The sequence below is a fragment of the Anas acuta genome, chromosome 7 (genome assembly GCF_963932015.1).
Source record: "Anas acuta chromosome 7, bAnaAcu1.1, whole genome shotgun sequence".
NCBI classification, from domain to species: Eukaryota; Metazoa; Chordata; class Aves; order Anseriformes; family Anatidae; genus Anas; species Anas acuta.
The window spans coordinates 17,493,181-17,507,616 of NC_088985.1; the positions used below are offsets into that span (position 1 = coordinate 17,493,181).

At 45.0% G+C, this 14,436-nt stretch overlaps 1 protein-coding gene across 8 annotated transcripts in view; it reads left to right on the forward strand.

Moving 5' to 3' along the window:
* The window catches only part of SORBS1 (sorbin and SH3 domain containing 1), a 236,321-nt gene that overhangs the window by 65,850 nt on the left and 156,035 nt on the right, over positions 1-14,436 (forward strand). For 2 of the 8 annotated variants that reach the window (XM_068689535.1, XM_068689553.1), the window contains exon 1: positions 7,144-7,284. The exons of 4 other annotated variants lie outside the window; for them this stretch is intronic. The gene's annotated coding sequence lies outside the window, so the exon portion shown is untranslated. Of the gene's footprint in view, positions 1-6,049; positions 6,232-6,624; positions 6,943-7,143; positions 7,285-14,436 lie in introns of those variants that run through there. 2 more of the 8 variants (XM_068689543.1, XM_068689537.1) reach the window with 2 other exon arrangements.

Here is a 14,436-nt window from a genome sequence, read left to right on the forward strand (position 1 = left end):
GGCTCTCTTTGTGCTCTTTTAATGCTATTTATTATTATTTGCTCGCAAACATTCTGGTCGGTTGTCAGAACTATTCTTCACAACAAGCTGAAGTAACCATTATAATGCATTTATGGAAAGTACTTCAGGTTCATAAGTGATTACCATTTTTATGGAAAACCTTATTCTAAGCTTTATCTATATCTTATCAGGGAATACAACATTACCTGTTAAAATAATGAGCTGTGTTAAACTAACAAAGATGGCTTTGTATTTTGTGTGTGTACATGTGTATATATATTCATATATACAAATGACCCTGCACAGCCTGCCAGAAAAGAATCATTTGTTGAAGTGGTTTAATGATTAATTATGCCAGGCAGAAACATGCGCCCACACACCCTGTCACAACTGCACAGCAAGACATTGCCTTTGAGGAAGCATGGATTTCTTGCACATATGGTCTGCAATCAACTCAGCTGAATACAAACTTTCTTGAATTTCTGCGTTAGAGACAGGGAACATCTCTGTGGAAACTGGTATGCATGGCAGCCCTTGCTTGAAATGAAGGGGCAATGCCACAGGGGGGAGAAGTGTTTTGTACAAGGCTGTTGTCGTGGTTCCGCTCGAGTGGGCAGCCGAGCTCCACCACAGCCGCTCTCTCACTCCCCCTCCTCAAAGAGGAATGGGGAGAAAATATGTGAAAGGGGCTCAAGGATTGAGATAAGGACGAGAAAATCACGCAATAATTAGTGTAACGGGCAAACCAGACTCAGCATAAGAAGACAGATAGTAAGATTTATTGCTCATTACTAACAAGCTAGAGAAGTGAGAAACAAAGGACAGAAACCAAAAGCACCTTCCCCCCCATCCACCCTCTTCCACCTCCTCCCCCCGAGCGGCGCAGGGGAACAGGGGAATGGGGGTTATGGTCAGTCTACAGCACTTCTTCTCTGCCGCTCCTTCTCGGTCACTCTCGTCCCCTGAGCTGTGGGGTCCCACCCACGGGATGCAGTCCTTGATGAACTGATCCAGCGTGGGCTTCCCACAGGCAGCAGCTCTTCCAGAACTGCTCCAGATATGGGTCCGTACCACGGGGTCCATCCCTCAGGAGAAAACTGCTCCAACCTGGCTCCCCTACGGGCAGCAGCTCCTGCCAGATCACCTGCTCCTGCGTGGTCTCCTCTCCACGGGCTACAGGTCCGGCCCGGAATCTGCTCCGGCAGGGGTCTTCCACAGGCGGCAGCCTCCGTCGGTGCAGGGCCACCTGCTCCACCGTGGTCTCCTCCACGGGCTGCAGCGTGAAACCCTGCTCCACCGTGGTACTCCATGGGCTGCAGGGGGACATCCTGCTTCACCATGGTCCTCACCACAGGCCGCAGGGGACTTCTGCTCCGGCGCCTGGAGCACCTCTCCCCCTCCTTCTACACTGACCTTGGCACCTGCAAGGCTGTTTCTCACTCCCTTGACTCTCCCGGCTGCTGTGTGGCGCAGCGTTTTTTTTCCCTGTCTTAAATATGCTCTCACAGAGGCGCAAAACAACATCGCTTATTGGCTCAGATCTGGAAAACAACGGGGCCCTTCCCAAACATGGGGCGGCTTCTAGATCTTTCTCACAGAAACCACCCCTATGGCCCCCTGCTACCAAACCTTGCCACGTAAACCCACTACAGCTGTACACAGAAGTGATGGCAAAGCTAGAAACAGAGCAAGGTCTCTGAACACATAAGTCTGTATATCCTCCTCCATATCACCCTGTCTACCAGGCAGAGAGAGGAGTAGGCTGTGATGGTGGAAGCCAGTGCAGGAAAAGTCCAAATATCCCTCTGTTCAGAAGAAACCGTCTCAGTTGGCAGAGCCTGCTTGTTCCATTCACCTAGTTCCCAGCAAGAGAAGTGTTAAACCAGCACTGAGAGCCCTCATTCCTCCTGGGATTCAGCATATAACAACAGATGCCAAGGTTATCTTTGTCCTCTCTCTCCAGTGAGGCTCCAGAGCAAGCACAAACAGAACGTGGCTTTCTTCCCTTTTTCCTATCGATACCAACAAGAACCATATTTCTTTACTGTGATTCCATTTATATTTTGAAGAATAATGGTAGCAGAACTCTCTGGAGACTCTTAAATGGTTTTAAAGTAATTCTGAGTCTTTCAAGGACAAATAAGGGCTGCTAATAGAACAAGTGCAAATCTTTTTTTATAAGCATTCCTAGAAGACAATGGTATCTTTACTCTTCTCATATCAGCTGGAAGTCTGCAGCATTTATCATATCCAGTGCTGCAGACCACCAGGGTTGAAGACTGTGACACAAAATCCTTGTGTTGTTTGAGATCACCTCATAGGTGAGCCTTTCCAGAGAGCAGCTCCCCTCGTTAGTCTGTGAAAAATTGGTATAAATCACTGTAATCCCGATTTAATAATTTGAAATGATTCAGATGTAAAACCAGGGCAGTGCTGCGTAGTGGATACAAGGTGAGATCAGCATTAAGAAAGACTGGGATCACTGCTCTGCTCTGCCACTGGTTTGTTGGCTGGCCACGGTCATATTGCCACTCTGCCTCAGTTTCTCCATTTGTAAAAATGGAGGCAAGATTGTCACCTTACCTTGGCTCACCACAGATGTGGATGGAGGTCTATGATATAGATGAGGTGGATTCTGCCTTTTAATTTGCCTTTTATATTTGGGTCCTCACACTCTGCAGCTTTGTAGTTCACATCATCATTTCCTCCCTGCACTTTTCATACAAGACTAAATGGGAGAGTACTCCTCTTTTGATGGAAGCCCGTGTGCCTTAGCCAAGATACAAAGTCGACAGAAACAGCAGTGTGATGATGATCCAGGCCCATTCATCCTGACAGCAGAAACAAATGTGTCTCACTTTTGCTCTACCGTTCACTCAAGCAGAAAACAAAACAATAGAGATGGGAAAAGGTCTGAAAGAGCTGTCACAGAACAAGTGCACCATGCCAATAATTTAAAGGATTAAGAACCCCAAGCCACATGTACTGAGACAATAGCCGGGGCCATCCTGTTCACTGGGATCATGGATTAGAGGGATGTTTCATATCATTCTGTTTTTCTTTTCAGCTCTGATTGAACAAACATAGCCTGCATGCTCATAAATCCCTTGTTAGTAATGCAAAATTCAATACAATTTCCCTTTCACTACACTCTATGATTTTGCCTTTGGAAAATGTTGCAGTTGTTCTGTCTGGATGCCTTCACAGAATAAGCATGCCTTTGTGTCTGGTTCAAACAGTATGATGTTGAAGAGTAGCCCCGAAGAGGAGCCTGCTGTTGGTATACCTGCACTGAGGCTGTGAAGATGAGAGGCTGACCCTAGCTACATCACTTGATTCGCTTGTCTAAGCTGCTGTCTATTATGTGGGGTAGTTCACCTTCAAGGTGCACTTTTGCTCAGAAAATAGCTATGGAAATGTCATGCTTTGGGATCAGTGCTGTCAAAGATTTTGTTTTAAAAACATGTTTGTATTTTTAAATAATAAGATGTTTGTATTTTTAAATAATAAGATGCATGTTTAAATAAGATGGCATTCCGCTGTGCAATGTGTATATGGGTTTGAGTCAAGCAGGGATTTTTCTTCCTCTCCAATCACTGCCAGCAAGGTACTGGCAAGCGGTGTCCCGTCCAGTTCCCACTCAGGGCATCCCCCTCCCAGTACTTCATGGCAGCACTGAGCCTGTTTTTGCAAAGACCTGATGGGTGCCTTCTCCAACATAATCTAGAGGTACAGTTTGGGGAATGTAATGGTCAATCAGGTAAACCCTCATCATCATGATGATGATCACAAAAGTCTCACAGACTTCAATGACTTTGGAGTATTTGTGACTGTATATTTATCTGAATATTTATCATTTAGAAGGAACAATGATGTTGCATCTTTTGTGAGAGTACAGAAAAATTCAAGGGAGGTATCACAGCTCCTGCAACCTGAATGCAGACTCAAATGCAGATTCAGCTGTCTGTTGAATGTTTGTGTTTATATTTTTGTTCAAAAATTCAGAATTTCATTCTAAAAGGGGAGAAAAGCAAATGTGGTGAAGCTAAAGCCTTCCTAGTAAGAAAGATTCTGATCTGCTTTTGAGTGCTTTTTGTCTGTGTTGCACCGTAATCCGTTTATCTCTGTTTTCTCATAGCAGCTATTTAGCCATTACATTTATCTTGTTTCGGTGAGGGTATTTAGTTTAGAATTAAAATTCCAAAGCACCTGGGTAATGTCTCAAGGTTGCAAGTGTGGGACAGTCATTAAATTAGCACATGGGACAAACCCTTAAAAGAGCGAGATGGATGCCTGTCAGTTGGTGTCACCATGAAGACCATTAGATGTTTTTACAGGCCTTTAATTGAAGTATCAGTGCGAGCAGCCTCCTCCCTGTACTTGTCCTAGAAAGAAACCATTCAAGAGAAAAATAGAGCTCAGTCCTTGCCCTCTGGGGCAGTTTTACTGAAGATGGACATCATCACAGGGAATATTCATTCAGACTGAGCTGCCTCTGCTAAGCACCTTCAGACACTCAAACTCTATGACGAAACCTAGTGGGTAACCTCACCAGCAGCTTTATGATGAAAGATTCACTCCCTCTGCTAACGCAGCACCTCATGGGAAGAGCTGAGCTCACTTCCTAACAATTGACTGGCACTGCTTTGTACCCGCGTTCATGCTCTTTTCTCTCTGTGTCATCCTAGAAGTGAAATTGCAAGCTGCTAGTAACATAACAGTCAATGACAGGTCTTCAATACAGCAGGGGCACAAGCAGGAAGGCAGGCTTCCTCTTCCTGAGTGGAGTTTAGGGATGGGGCATTTCAAGAGACAAGCTTTTGCAGTTTCCAAAACTCTTAGCAGGTGGGCATCTGTAAATTAACCTGCTGACATCAGTAAGGTGCAAAGCCCTCTCCTATTACACAGGAAATGCTGGCTTCTCATGGACAGCCTGAATATATTTTGGTCTTTTACCCATATGAACTAAGTGGTGCAGGCTTGTTTTTCTGGGGATGCATCCTTGAAAGCTGTCTGCTCTAATTTAGGTAGATGTTCAGAAAAGCTTGACAGGTCTTGAAAACTGGGTTGTGTATGTAAGTATGCAGTCATAGTTTGTCCATGGTTTGACTTACAGCAGCCTGCTGCTGGAGGTAGGACGTTTGGTGGTCATTCCTCAGATGTCAGCGCTCAGCTCGAGTCCTAACAGACCTGTCTCCTCTGTTCCAAGCAAGAAAGACCATCACTCATGCATGCCTTGTGATCCTGTCATCTCATTTGTACTGATGCAGGTCCATAAAGCAGCTGTGTAATCTTTCTAAGGATTGTAGGAGTGTACACTGACAGTGAAGACACAAGGCCCAGGACCTCTAGCACTGAGAAGTGCTAATGAGGTAGAAGGGTATGGCCAGCTTCGCTTTGTGCCCCTCATGTATCTATCTGATATAAAGACCTGTCGTGTTTAGCACCTGTCTGCCTTCCCCACGCTGGAGCCTGTGACAGGACAGGTATTCTAGATCAGAGTTCGCATTCCTAGGTCCAGGGACAAACTAGCAAATTTACTGCTTAAATTGAAGGTCCTTGAGCTGGTCCATAGAAGCACTGTTTCAAGGCAGGCAAATAACCTTTACAGATCCTGACCAGGTCAAGAGAGATCAATGCTACAACAATTATCTGGCTGTATGTTGTTCTTGGGCTCACGCAAATTCACACATATTTTGCACTTCAGCAAATCCCTAAATCGAAAATGAGCACTTCAGGTGTTAGGTCAACCCCAGGGGGTTACCCTTGGGAAAATTCTCACAGACTGCTATCCCGACAACACAGGGAGTCTTTTGCAGGGGAGAGGGGGGAATCATTGAATAAAATCTCATCAGTTTTTTTCTCCTTGATGATATTCAGCGCGAGTACTGTGAAGTTTCGTGCCTATGTTGGTTCAATGGTTTTGGCAGGATGCCACAAATTTTATCGCCCTTCTCCCCATTGGGCGAGAGAGAAGCGGACAGGTGTGGCGAGCGCTTGCCCCGCAAGTTATTTTCTGCCCAAGCTGGATTTCAGATTTGGGATTTCCTGGCTGGCCGTCCTGCTCTGCGATTGCAGTCACGTCCCTCTCCCGTGGGGATTGCGAGAAGCGGAGGGCTGCTCAGCTCATCGCGGCAAACTTCCGCTCCCCATCTGGAAGGCAGAGAGCTTGCCTTTTGTATGGGTTCAGCTCCCTGAAACTAAGGAGATTTTTCCATCTGTCCTTGAGAGGTTAGTGGGCTTTTGAATGGGGCAAAGTCTGGTGCCGAACTTCCTTTGCATCTTCGGGCAATTGTAGCCAAAATACATTAGGTGTTTTCTCAGCTGGACAGATTGATGTCTACTTCATTTCTTCTGGCAATTGCTTTGAATTATTTGGGGATATTTTTGATTCATGGGTAGCAATCAAGTTAAGACAAGCTAGATTTCTGTACCTTTCAGCATATTGAAGGTAAAAAGAACTTTGAAGGAGAAAAAGAAAGAAAACAGAATTGTGAGTGCTGGAGAAAGGGATGCAAGATGTCATGGTAGTCTGGGGAAGATGAAATTCCCTCCGTGTCCACTGCGTTTCCTCCTTACACAAAGGAGCTCCAATCAGACCTAGCGTGGATTGATTCATTTCGGTGTTGTGTGCATGTGCTCTGCTCAGGACCGGCTGCCTTACCCTCACTTTAGGAGAGCACCTAGGCTGATGCCGTGCCTCTAAGCATGAACGGAGCCTAAATGGCAATACCGACCCTACGTAAAACAGGGTGAATGGGGCAGGGATCTGTTAGGGATTTCCCCTCTCTCTTTGATTTTTTATTTTTTTATTCTCTCCGGATGAAGCAGTCAGCAATGTACCGGTTCTCTCCTCGCCCTTCCTTCACCCCTTCCTCCTTGCCGTGTAACCCACATTAAACCCGGCGGCGGATGCACCGGAGCCCCCCTCACCCAGCACCGGTAAGCCCGCTCCTATCGCCCCCAGCCCCGCACCCCCGCTGCCCCCCCCGGCAACAGGTCGCCGGGGGCTGGAGCCCCACGGGTGGCTCTCCCCGCTCCCCAATTTTCATTTTAAAAATTTGATTTATTTATTATTTTTCCGACCCCCCCTCCCCTCCCCGGGTGCTGTGGCAGGGCCCGCTCGGTGCCGCGGGGGGGCGGAGGGAGGGGAGGCGGCGCCGATCGGCCCCCGCCTGCCGGGGAGAGCCGGGGCCGGGCCGGGCCGAGCCGGGAGAACCGAGGGCCGGGAGAACCGGGGACCGAGAGAGCCGGGACCGGGGGAGCCGCCGCCTGGGCTGCCCGGTAAGCAGCGCCGGGTGTCGGGCTGGCCGGGGGCGGCGGCCGGGGGCTGCCCTGGCTCCGCGCTTGCAATGTCTTTGGCTCCATTTTATTCCGGAGCTTATTTATAGCCATAAGGACTCGGTGTTCTTTAAAGGGCCGCTCTGCCGGGGGTGCCAGCCCCTCCGGGTGTAGGGCTGTAGATGTATGAGGTCGGCGTTACGCCGCGGGTTTTGCGCGCTGTGATTCACGCGGTGTTATTTGCAGGTTAAAGAGATCGCGGGTGCAGAGAAGTAGGTTTGGGAAGGACTTTCTCCTGCTTGAGAATTGAAACGGTATTCTTCCGTCGGTGGGAAGAGGGAGGAGAACGTAAGGCTGCCTTTAAAATTAAAGGCAATGCTCACGGGCATTTTTTGTGCGCCTTCGGACTCAGCAAACTGAGCGAGGCTGGCGTGGGGAGGCTGCGCCTCCTTGTCCCGGGAGAGCTGGGGCCAGGATGTATGCATTACAGTTGTTCATTCATCAGCGCCTGCGGATAATGCAATTACCAAGTCAGCAGCGCATGAGGGCTGCCCTGCGTGTGACACGCTGAGGGTACGGTACCTCGGGAACCCAACGCTTGCCATAGTTTGGGTAAAACAGGAGCTGGGGATGAAACCCTGGTGCTTGAGGTAGAGAAGCTGCTGGTTAGCCTTGGTCACTGTCACTTCTGAGGACTTGGATTTTGTGTGCTTCTATGCAGAGGTGTAAGTACCTTTTGTGATCTGCTCATAAGCAATTCAGGAGCAAAAAAGGATCACTGGCAGCTTCAGGTAGCCCCAGTGCTTGGTGAACGGTTTAGATGCTTGAGAATTCACAGTGGTTTAATTAAATTCTGTCACAAAAAGGGCTTCATTTGGCTCTCTGTTTTCTATTTACATTATCAGAGTCTGCAGCCCCGATATGGCTACCTCTCTCCTAAGTCATCTTGGAAAGAAAAAAAATCACCAGCATGATTGTCATGGACCTTATTTATTTATTAGGCTATTAGGGTAATGAAGAAAAGCCATGCATGCCCTGCTGTGCAGATCTCATTTCAGCAAAACTGCCTGTGCTCCTGCTGCTACCCATGTTTGATTTTTAACCAGTGAGTGCCCTGTGCTTGTGGCAGCGCCACGGCTGCTGTGCCTCCACGCGTGGCTACTGATCGCGGCTCCCTGGTCATGGGGATCAGAGTGGAGCCCACAGGATGCTGCTGGGGGTTGTTCTAAGCTCAATATGCTCTTCACCTTTCCATCCGAAAAGCAATGTTTGCTCGCTTGCAGTTTCAGCTTCTTTATTCTGCCCAGTACTGCTGTTCATGCTGCTGTTCCAGGACGATCTCTGGTACATTAGTAATTTGTTTTTATGAATTGTGCCACTGAAAGACTGCTCTCTTTGTGTCTGTTACTTCTGTGTCACAAAAAGGAAATGTTTGTCCTGGACAGCTTCTCTACCAAGAAGGTACTGGGAAGGCAAGGGGACGCTTAGCTTGCTCAAGGTTACCAGCAGAGGTACTGCCTCCTGAGTTGTAGGGACTGGACCATGTTGGTTCCGCTGCATATAGGTGCATACAGAAAACATACATATGTGTCACATTAGTGTCCCTGTTGACTCTCATTTCTTCTGTGTTCCTTTTTCTGGTACAGTAAGTATATTTATTACCTTAAAGATAATTCCGTTCTATAAAGCCAATAACATTGATAAAATCATAAAAAGACAGAAGTAGTTATATTTAGGCACTTGAAACACAGTGATTGTGCCTTCTTTGCAATGTATCAGATTTATTGCAAACATAAACACGCACAAACACACAAGCTCATGCCTGGCCTGTCTACAAGAAAGAAACAGTGCCCAGTAACTTGCACATGCCCAGAAGGCTAACCTAAAAGTCAAGAAGGTAAGAATTGTGTTTTCTCTGTGAATGCTATTTGCAGCTTCCTTTTTCTCCAACACATAGGTGGCTCAGAGAGTACAAATGTGAGGATTCCTCCAGAGGAAGGTCATGTGATGAGCAGGTCTCTTCTTGTGTTTTTTGTATGTAGGGGAGGGAAAGTATTTGGGGGGGTGTGAGGAAAAAGGAGAGCTCAGGGAAACTTCGAAGCACCTCGCAAATGTGGAGTGGCTGAGTTTACTGTTTTTGCAGAGGTTGAGTCTGGGAGAAAACCAAGAATGTTAAACCTTTGTCCAAGTTACATGTTCCGTGTTTAAGAATGTGCTCTGCGTATGTATGCTCAGGTGCATTCATGTGTGTGCAGGCACGCAGGTCTCTATTAAGAGATGGCAGCAGATGTTGGTCACAGAACGTATTTATTGATTGATTTGTTGCTATATCCAGTGTGATAATCAATTGATGAAACTAATAGAAAATGCTCTGTCTCAATGTTATCCTGCAGCAGAGAGCTATACCAGTTAATTACCTGTGCCTGTATGTTTCACGGGTGTTTTTTTTGAGTTTCCTGGTCTTTAACTTCATTAAATGCCTCTTTGTTCAGGTACAGAATAGGGCAGACAGGGAGACCAAAGCAGTGTTGTTAATGTTTTTATTTATTTTGTTTGAGCAAAGTCTGTGGTGTATGTCTCCTAAGATGGATGAACAGTCATTGTGAGTCCTTTGCAATGAGCCAGAGAGGTTCTGTTGGTCTAATCCTGAAGTCTTCAATCCCCTCCATAATCCCATTAACTTCTGTGGAGCTATATATGTGAATGAGCATTACGGAATTAGGTTGTACAGTATGTGTCATTTCTGGTGCAAGTGCTAAGACAGGGTCAACACTTTCATTGCTAAGCCTAATTTATGTCATAGCAGAGACTACCAGAAGAGTTGTAGAAAATGCTTGCACCTCTAAAAGTGAACAAGAAGTTTTCAACAGGGAAGCTTTTTTTTTTTTTTGTGAGATTTTTTGTTTTGGATTTATTTCCCACTGGGAAATGCACTGGCAGAAGGATAACATCCAGTGTTCCAACAATTATTATTTTTTTTGATTGAGGCCTTTGAAGTTCTTAGCCATGGGTAGGTTATTTTATTCATTGCTCTTATCATGCAAAAGAATATGCTGAGGCTTTTTCTTGCAGCTCAAGATTTCTGAAGTAGGAGTCTATCAAAAGACTGAGTTTTCAACAATGCTGAGTATCCAGATGCTTCCCTTCACATCTTTTGTTTTCCTTGAGTGATTGGCGCTTAATCTATATACCTAAATAGGCATTTATGAACCTGACCTTCAACTTCAGTGTGATTTCAGTCTCATTTCCTGTGCAGACCCTGTTCCTGTGCTGCTACCCTTCTCCGTGCAGGTTTTGGTCTGACTTGGTGTTGGGATCGGCTGGTGGAGAGGGTTCAGGTAATGATGATGCCATGTCTTCAGTCTCAGCTGAGACAGCATTTATCCAACCAAGCATGGAAGTAAAGGCAAAGGTGCTCCTGGAGATGTTCACAGAAGGCATTACACTACCACACACGCTCTGGTTCCTCAGAACTCCACTGTTCTTTCTGCATGAGGATTGGTCTCTGCCAAACTGCAGCATGGGTAGTGGTGCCTGGCCACACTGCAATAACACTGCTAACCAGGTGCAGTTATGCTTCATTCTGCTTCTTGCGTATGGGCGCTGAATGTTGCTAAAACGGACACTATGTGCCATCCCACAGATAAACGCTGTTTAAAAACTGGAAGGAGTAACACCTTTATATACATGTATACCTTCTCATGGTCTCACTAAGATGTCATGAAACATGATTAAATAATTTTGGATCCCCGTGTCATAGATGCTGTTCATTGGAATGTGCTTAGAAAAACAAATAGTATTAGATGAGAGTTATTAGGTAGAGGAACTGGTTTAGTGATGTGCTTTTCCAATCAGAAAATTCATATCTGAATTTGGGGTGTGAATGCCTATATGCCAGCCAGTGTCTTATTCTCTCTCTCTTTTTCCTTTACTTTCACACCTGTCCAATGTATACAGCGTAAACCCGTGTGTTTGGATTTCTTACCCATTCACAATAAGGGGAAACAATCTGAATTGATTTTCAAGTATTTTTGTCTTATATCCTGTGTTCAGTCCCTCTAGCATTACAGAATAGCACTAAATCTGTTTATCTACAGATGCCAGCATAGGCAGGCAACTTTGCCACCATTTTACAGCTGAGAAAAATGACATGTGGAGAGAAGAAGCAATTTCTACAAGAAATTATCTTTGATATCCACAGCCAATCTTGTAATAATTTATTGATGTTTGCCCTCTTAAAAAAAAACAATGCAAACTTTGAAGTGAGTAGGCTTATCTTAGAAAGCAAACTGTTGCTAAAATTATTCTTTGTTAGGATGACTACTGAAATAATTCCATTTCCTCTTATCCTGAGAACCAAGAGAAAACTACTCAGTGCTCTAATGGCTGGGATCTGCAATGTCTGTATCAAAATGAGTAAACAGGAAACACAGCAGCATGCATGAAAACAGTTTGCCTACAGGTTTGATTTATAGCTATTCTGGTCTTTCAAAGAATTGATTGTTTACATAATATCCATGAAATACACCCTAAGACCAGGAGACTCTTCTTGTCTTGAATAAACACAGTGGCACTCACTCACACAAACAGCAGAAGTTACCTTTCCTTAAATCAGAAGGAGCACAATTAAGCTGAAAGTAACTGTGTGGAAAGGGAGACTCATAAAAGAATGCAAGTCCATTTTAATTTGTTTCTATGTTTGTATTGATCCTAGCATGTAAAGATCAGAAGTAGCAGTTGTTATTATGGGTTTTGTGATTTCAGCCCACTTTCCAGAGCCCACAACATCTCTGTTACAAAGATCAGCAGCGGTCCTCTCACAGGAAGGCCAAGCCAAAGTCCTCACAGTCAAATGCCCTTTGCAATCATAGCCATGGCTCTTCCAGATCACGCAGGGCCAGATAGTCATGTGAGACCACAGGAGGGGAAGAGGCCAGATTTAGGGACTGTCTGCTTGGAATTTTGCCCAGCTGTGTCAATAGCAGCAACGACATGAAAGGTAGCCTTAGCCCTTGCCTAGCTCAGGTCAATCCCATAGTTCAGAAGAGCTGAAAAATAGCAATGATTCCTGTGTTGGAACAGAATCTGGTATGATGTGATGTCAGATTATAGCTATCATTATCCCAGAAATATTCAGATCAACTCATCCGAGAGTTTATACAGTATTTATGGTAGATCATGATATGTTCACAAAACTATCCCAGTCTAGGAAAATTTATAGGTATTAGCCATATATGGCTGGTGTTATTTAAACAACGGATAGTATTAGGTCATGCCAGGTCTGTTCTGCTCAACAGACAACTGTTTCCTACTCTTTGTGTTCATTTTTTGCAGTATGCTTTGAGCTAAGTGCTGTGATAAACTACTTGCAAGTGATTCTTCAAATAAGTTGTCTTTGCAGTGGTGGTTTTTGTAACTCTAATTTATAATTTTGTAGAATTTTGGGGAGGAAAGTGTTGCTCTTACAAATGGTTGCTTTTCTAAAATAATGGGTGGAATTTATTTGCACACAAACTACCTCTTATCCTTGTGGAAAGTCATTCTTGTGTTTGGGGAGGAGGTACTGAGGGAGCAACCAGTCATGCAGTACTGAGCTCCACAAGCACGTAGTGGATTTTGAAGTGTGGCTGGCTGTCTTTTGCTTAATTCCTCGTTGAGGCATGTTCGGTCATCATAAGAGGCAGCTCAGCCAGAGCTAGGTAAAAGGTGTAAAAATCAGGAAGACTAATGTGATCTGTCCATATCCACATTTTATGTTGGAGAATGACTGAGGTCCCAGATGCTGGGTAACCCGCCAGCACCAGGGATCTGACAATGCTGTCCCTTGCAAAGTCTGAATTCAGGGTGAGCTCAGGCTGCCTAAAAATCCTACCTGTCCTTGCTTCGGGTGATGTGAGGCTGAGGGGTATTTTCAAAGGATTCCCGCCTCATCTTACCCACCTGAAATCATTACTGCAAGGGTAGATGGTATGACTAGAGTCTGTACCACATCAGGTCTCCTCACAGTGCTGCCTGTGTCTGAGCTTTCTCTGGGAACACCAGCAGGGTCACTTGAGGCCCATCCTGAGGTTCCTTCCAGGAGGTGGTTTCACTGCTCTATACAACTACCAGGATACAATCTCTACCTCCAGAAGCCTTACAGAGGAACTTTGTATTAATTACAATGGAGCCCCCTCCCTCACGTACTGGGAGAGGTACTGCACATAGTATTCTGTACGTCATCTTAGACTTACCAGTCAAGTTTTGTGCTGCAAAGAAAATTATGATGAAATACTGCTTAGCACCCTGTACCAGCATAACGTGTCCCTGAAGAAGAAATCTTCTCAGAAATGCGTTGGGCACAAGTCAGCATCACAAAGACATTGGGAAAGAACACGTCACATGCTCAAACATGTTGGGTGACAGTTAAAAGCTACACATGCCCCAGACTTACAGCTTCAGAAAAAATGATTAGGTTTTGCAGTTTCTTCTGATGCAGTGTGACATTCAGAGGGCTAGAAATAGCACTCTGACAACACATTTTAATAGATGACTAGGTATTTAGTTTTATTTCTTCTCTTGAAAGGTCTGGCTGTGCTGTCAGTACAGCTAGTCTGAAAAGCTCTTGGGTTGATTAATTATTAAAAGAACCCTCTAAATATTTTACACCTTTATATTTTTTATCTTTTTATCTTATCTATTGATATTTTTCCTCTTCTAAGAGTTTACAACAGCAGAGGAAAACCTACTCACAGTATGCGCTAAGAACATGTGTGTCTCCCTATAAAAGATTCAAAAAGAACAAAGATTCTGTAAATATTTGTTTCCTTGCTGCATCCTTGCTTTAGTTTCTTCTTTCTCTCTTTCTGTACAGCCCCTCTCTGAGTCTGTTTTCTTGGGTAAGTAACCAAGGAAATGATTTTGTGGGTGGTGTTTTGTTTTTTTTTTTTCTAAAAAGAGATTTCTGTTGTACATTTGTATGTCCAGCAAAGTTATGCAAAGTGTTATGTGAATGTAGAATAAATGCAAATCCATGTGGCAGAAGAATTACTTTCTACAAGGTAAGATATACCAAGCAAGGGTGGCATGGTGTTGTAAGACCAGGTGAGACAAACATTCATGAAGAATTCTTAGTTTGGCTCCTCCCTTGCCATGCTGTTAGGCACCTGGCTCTTG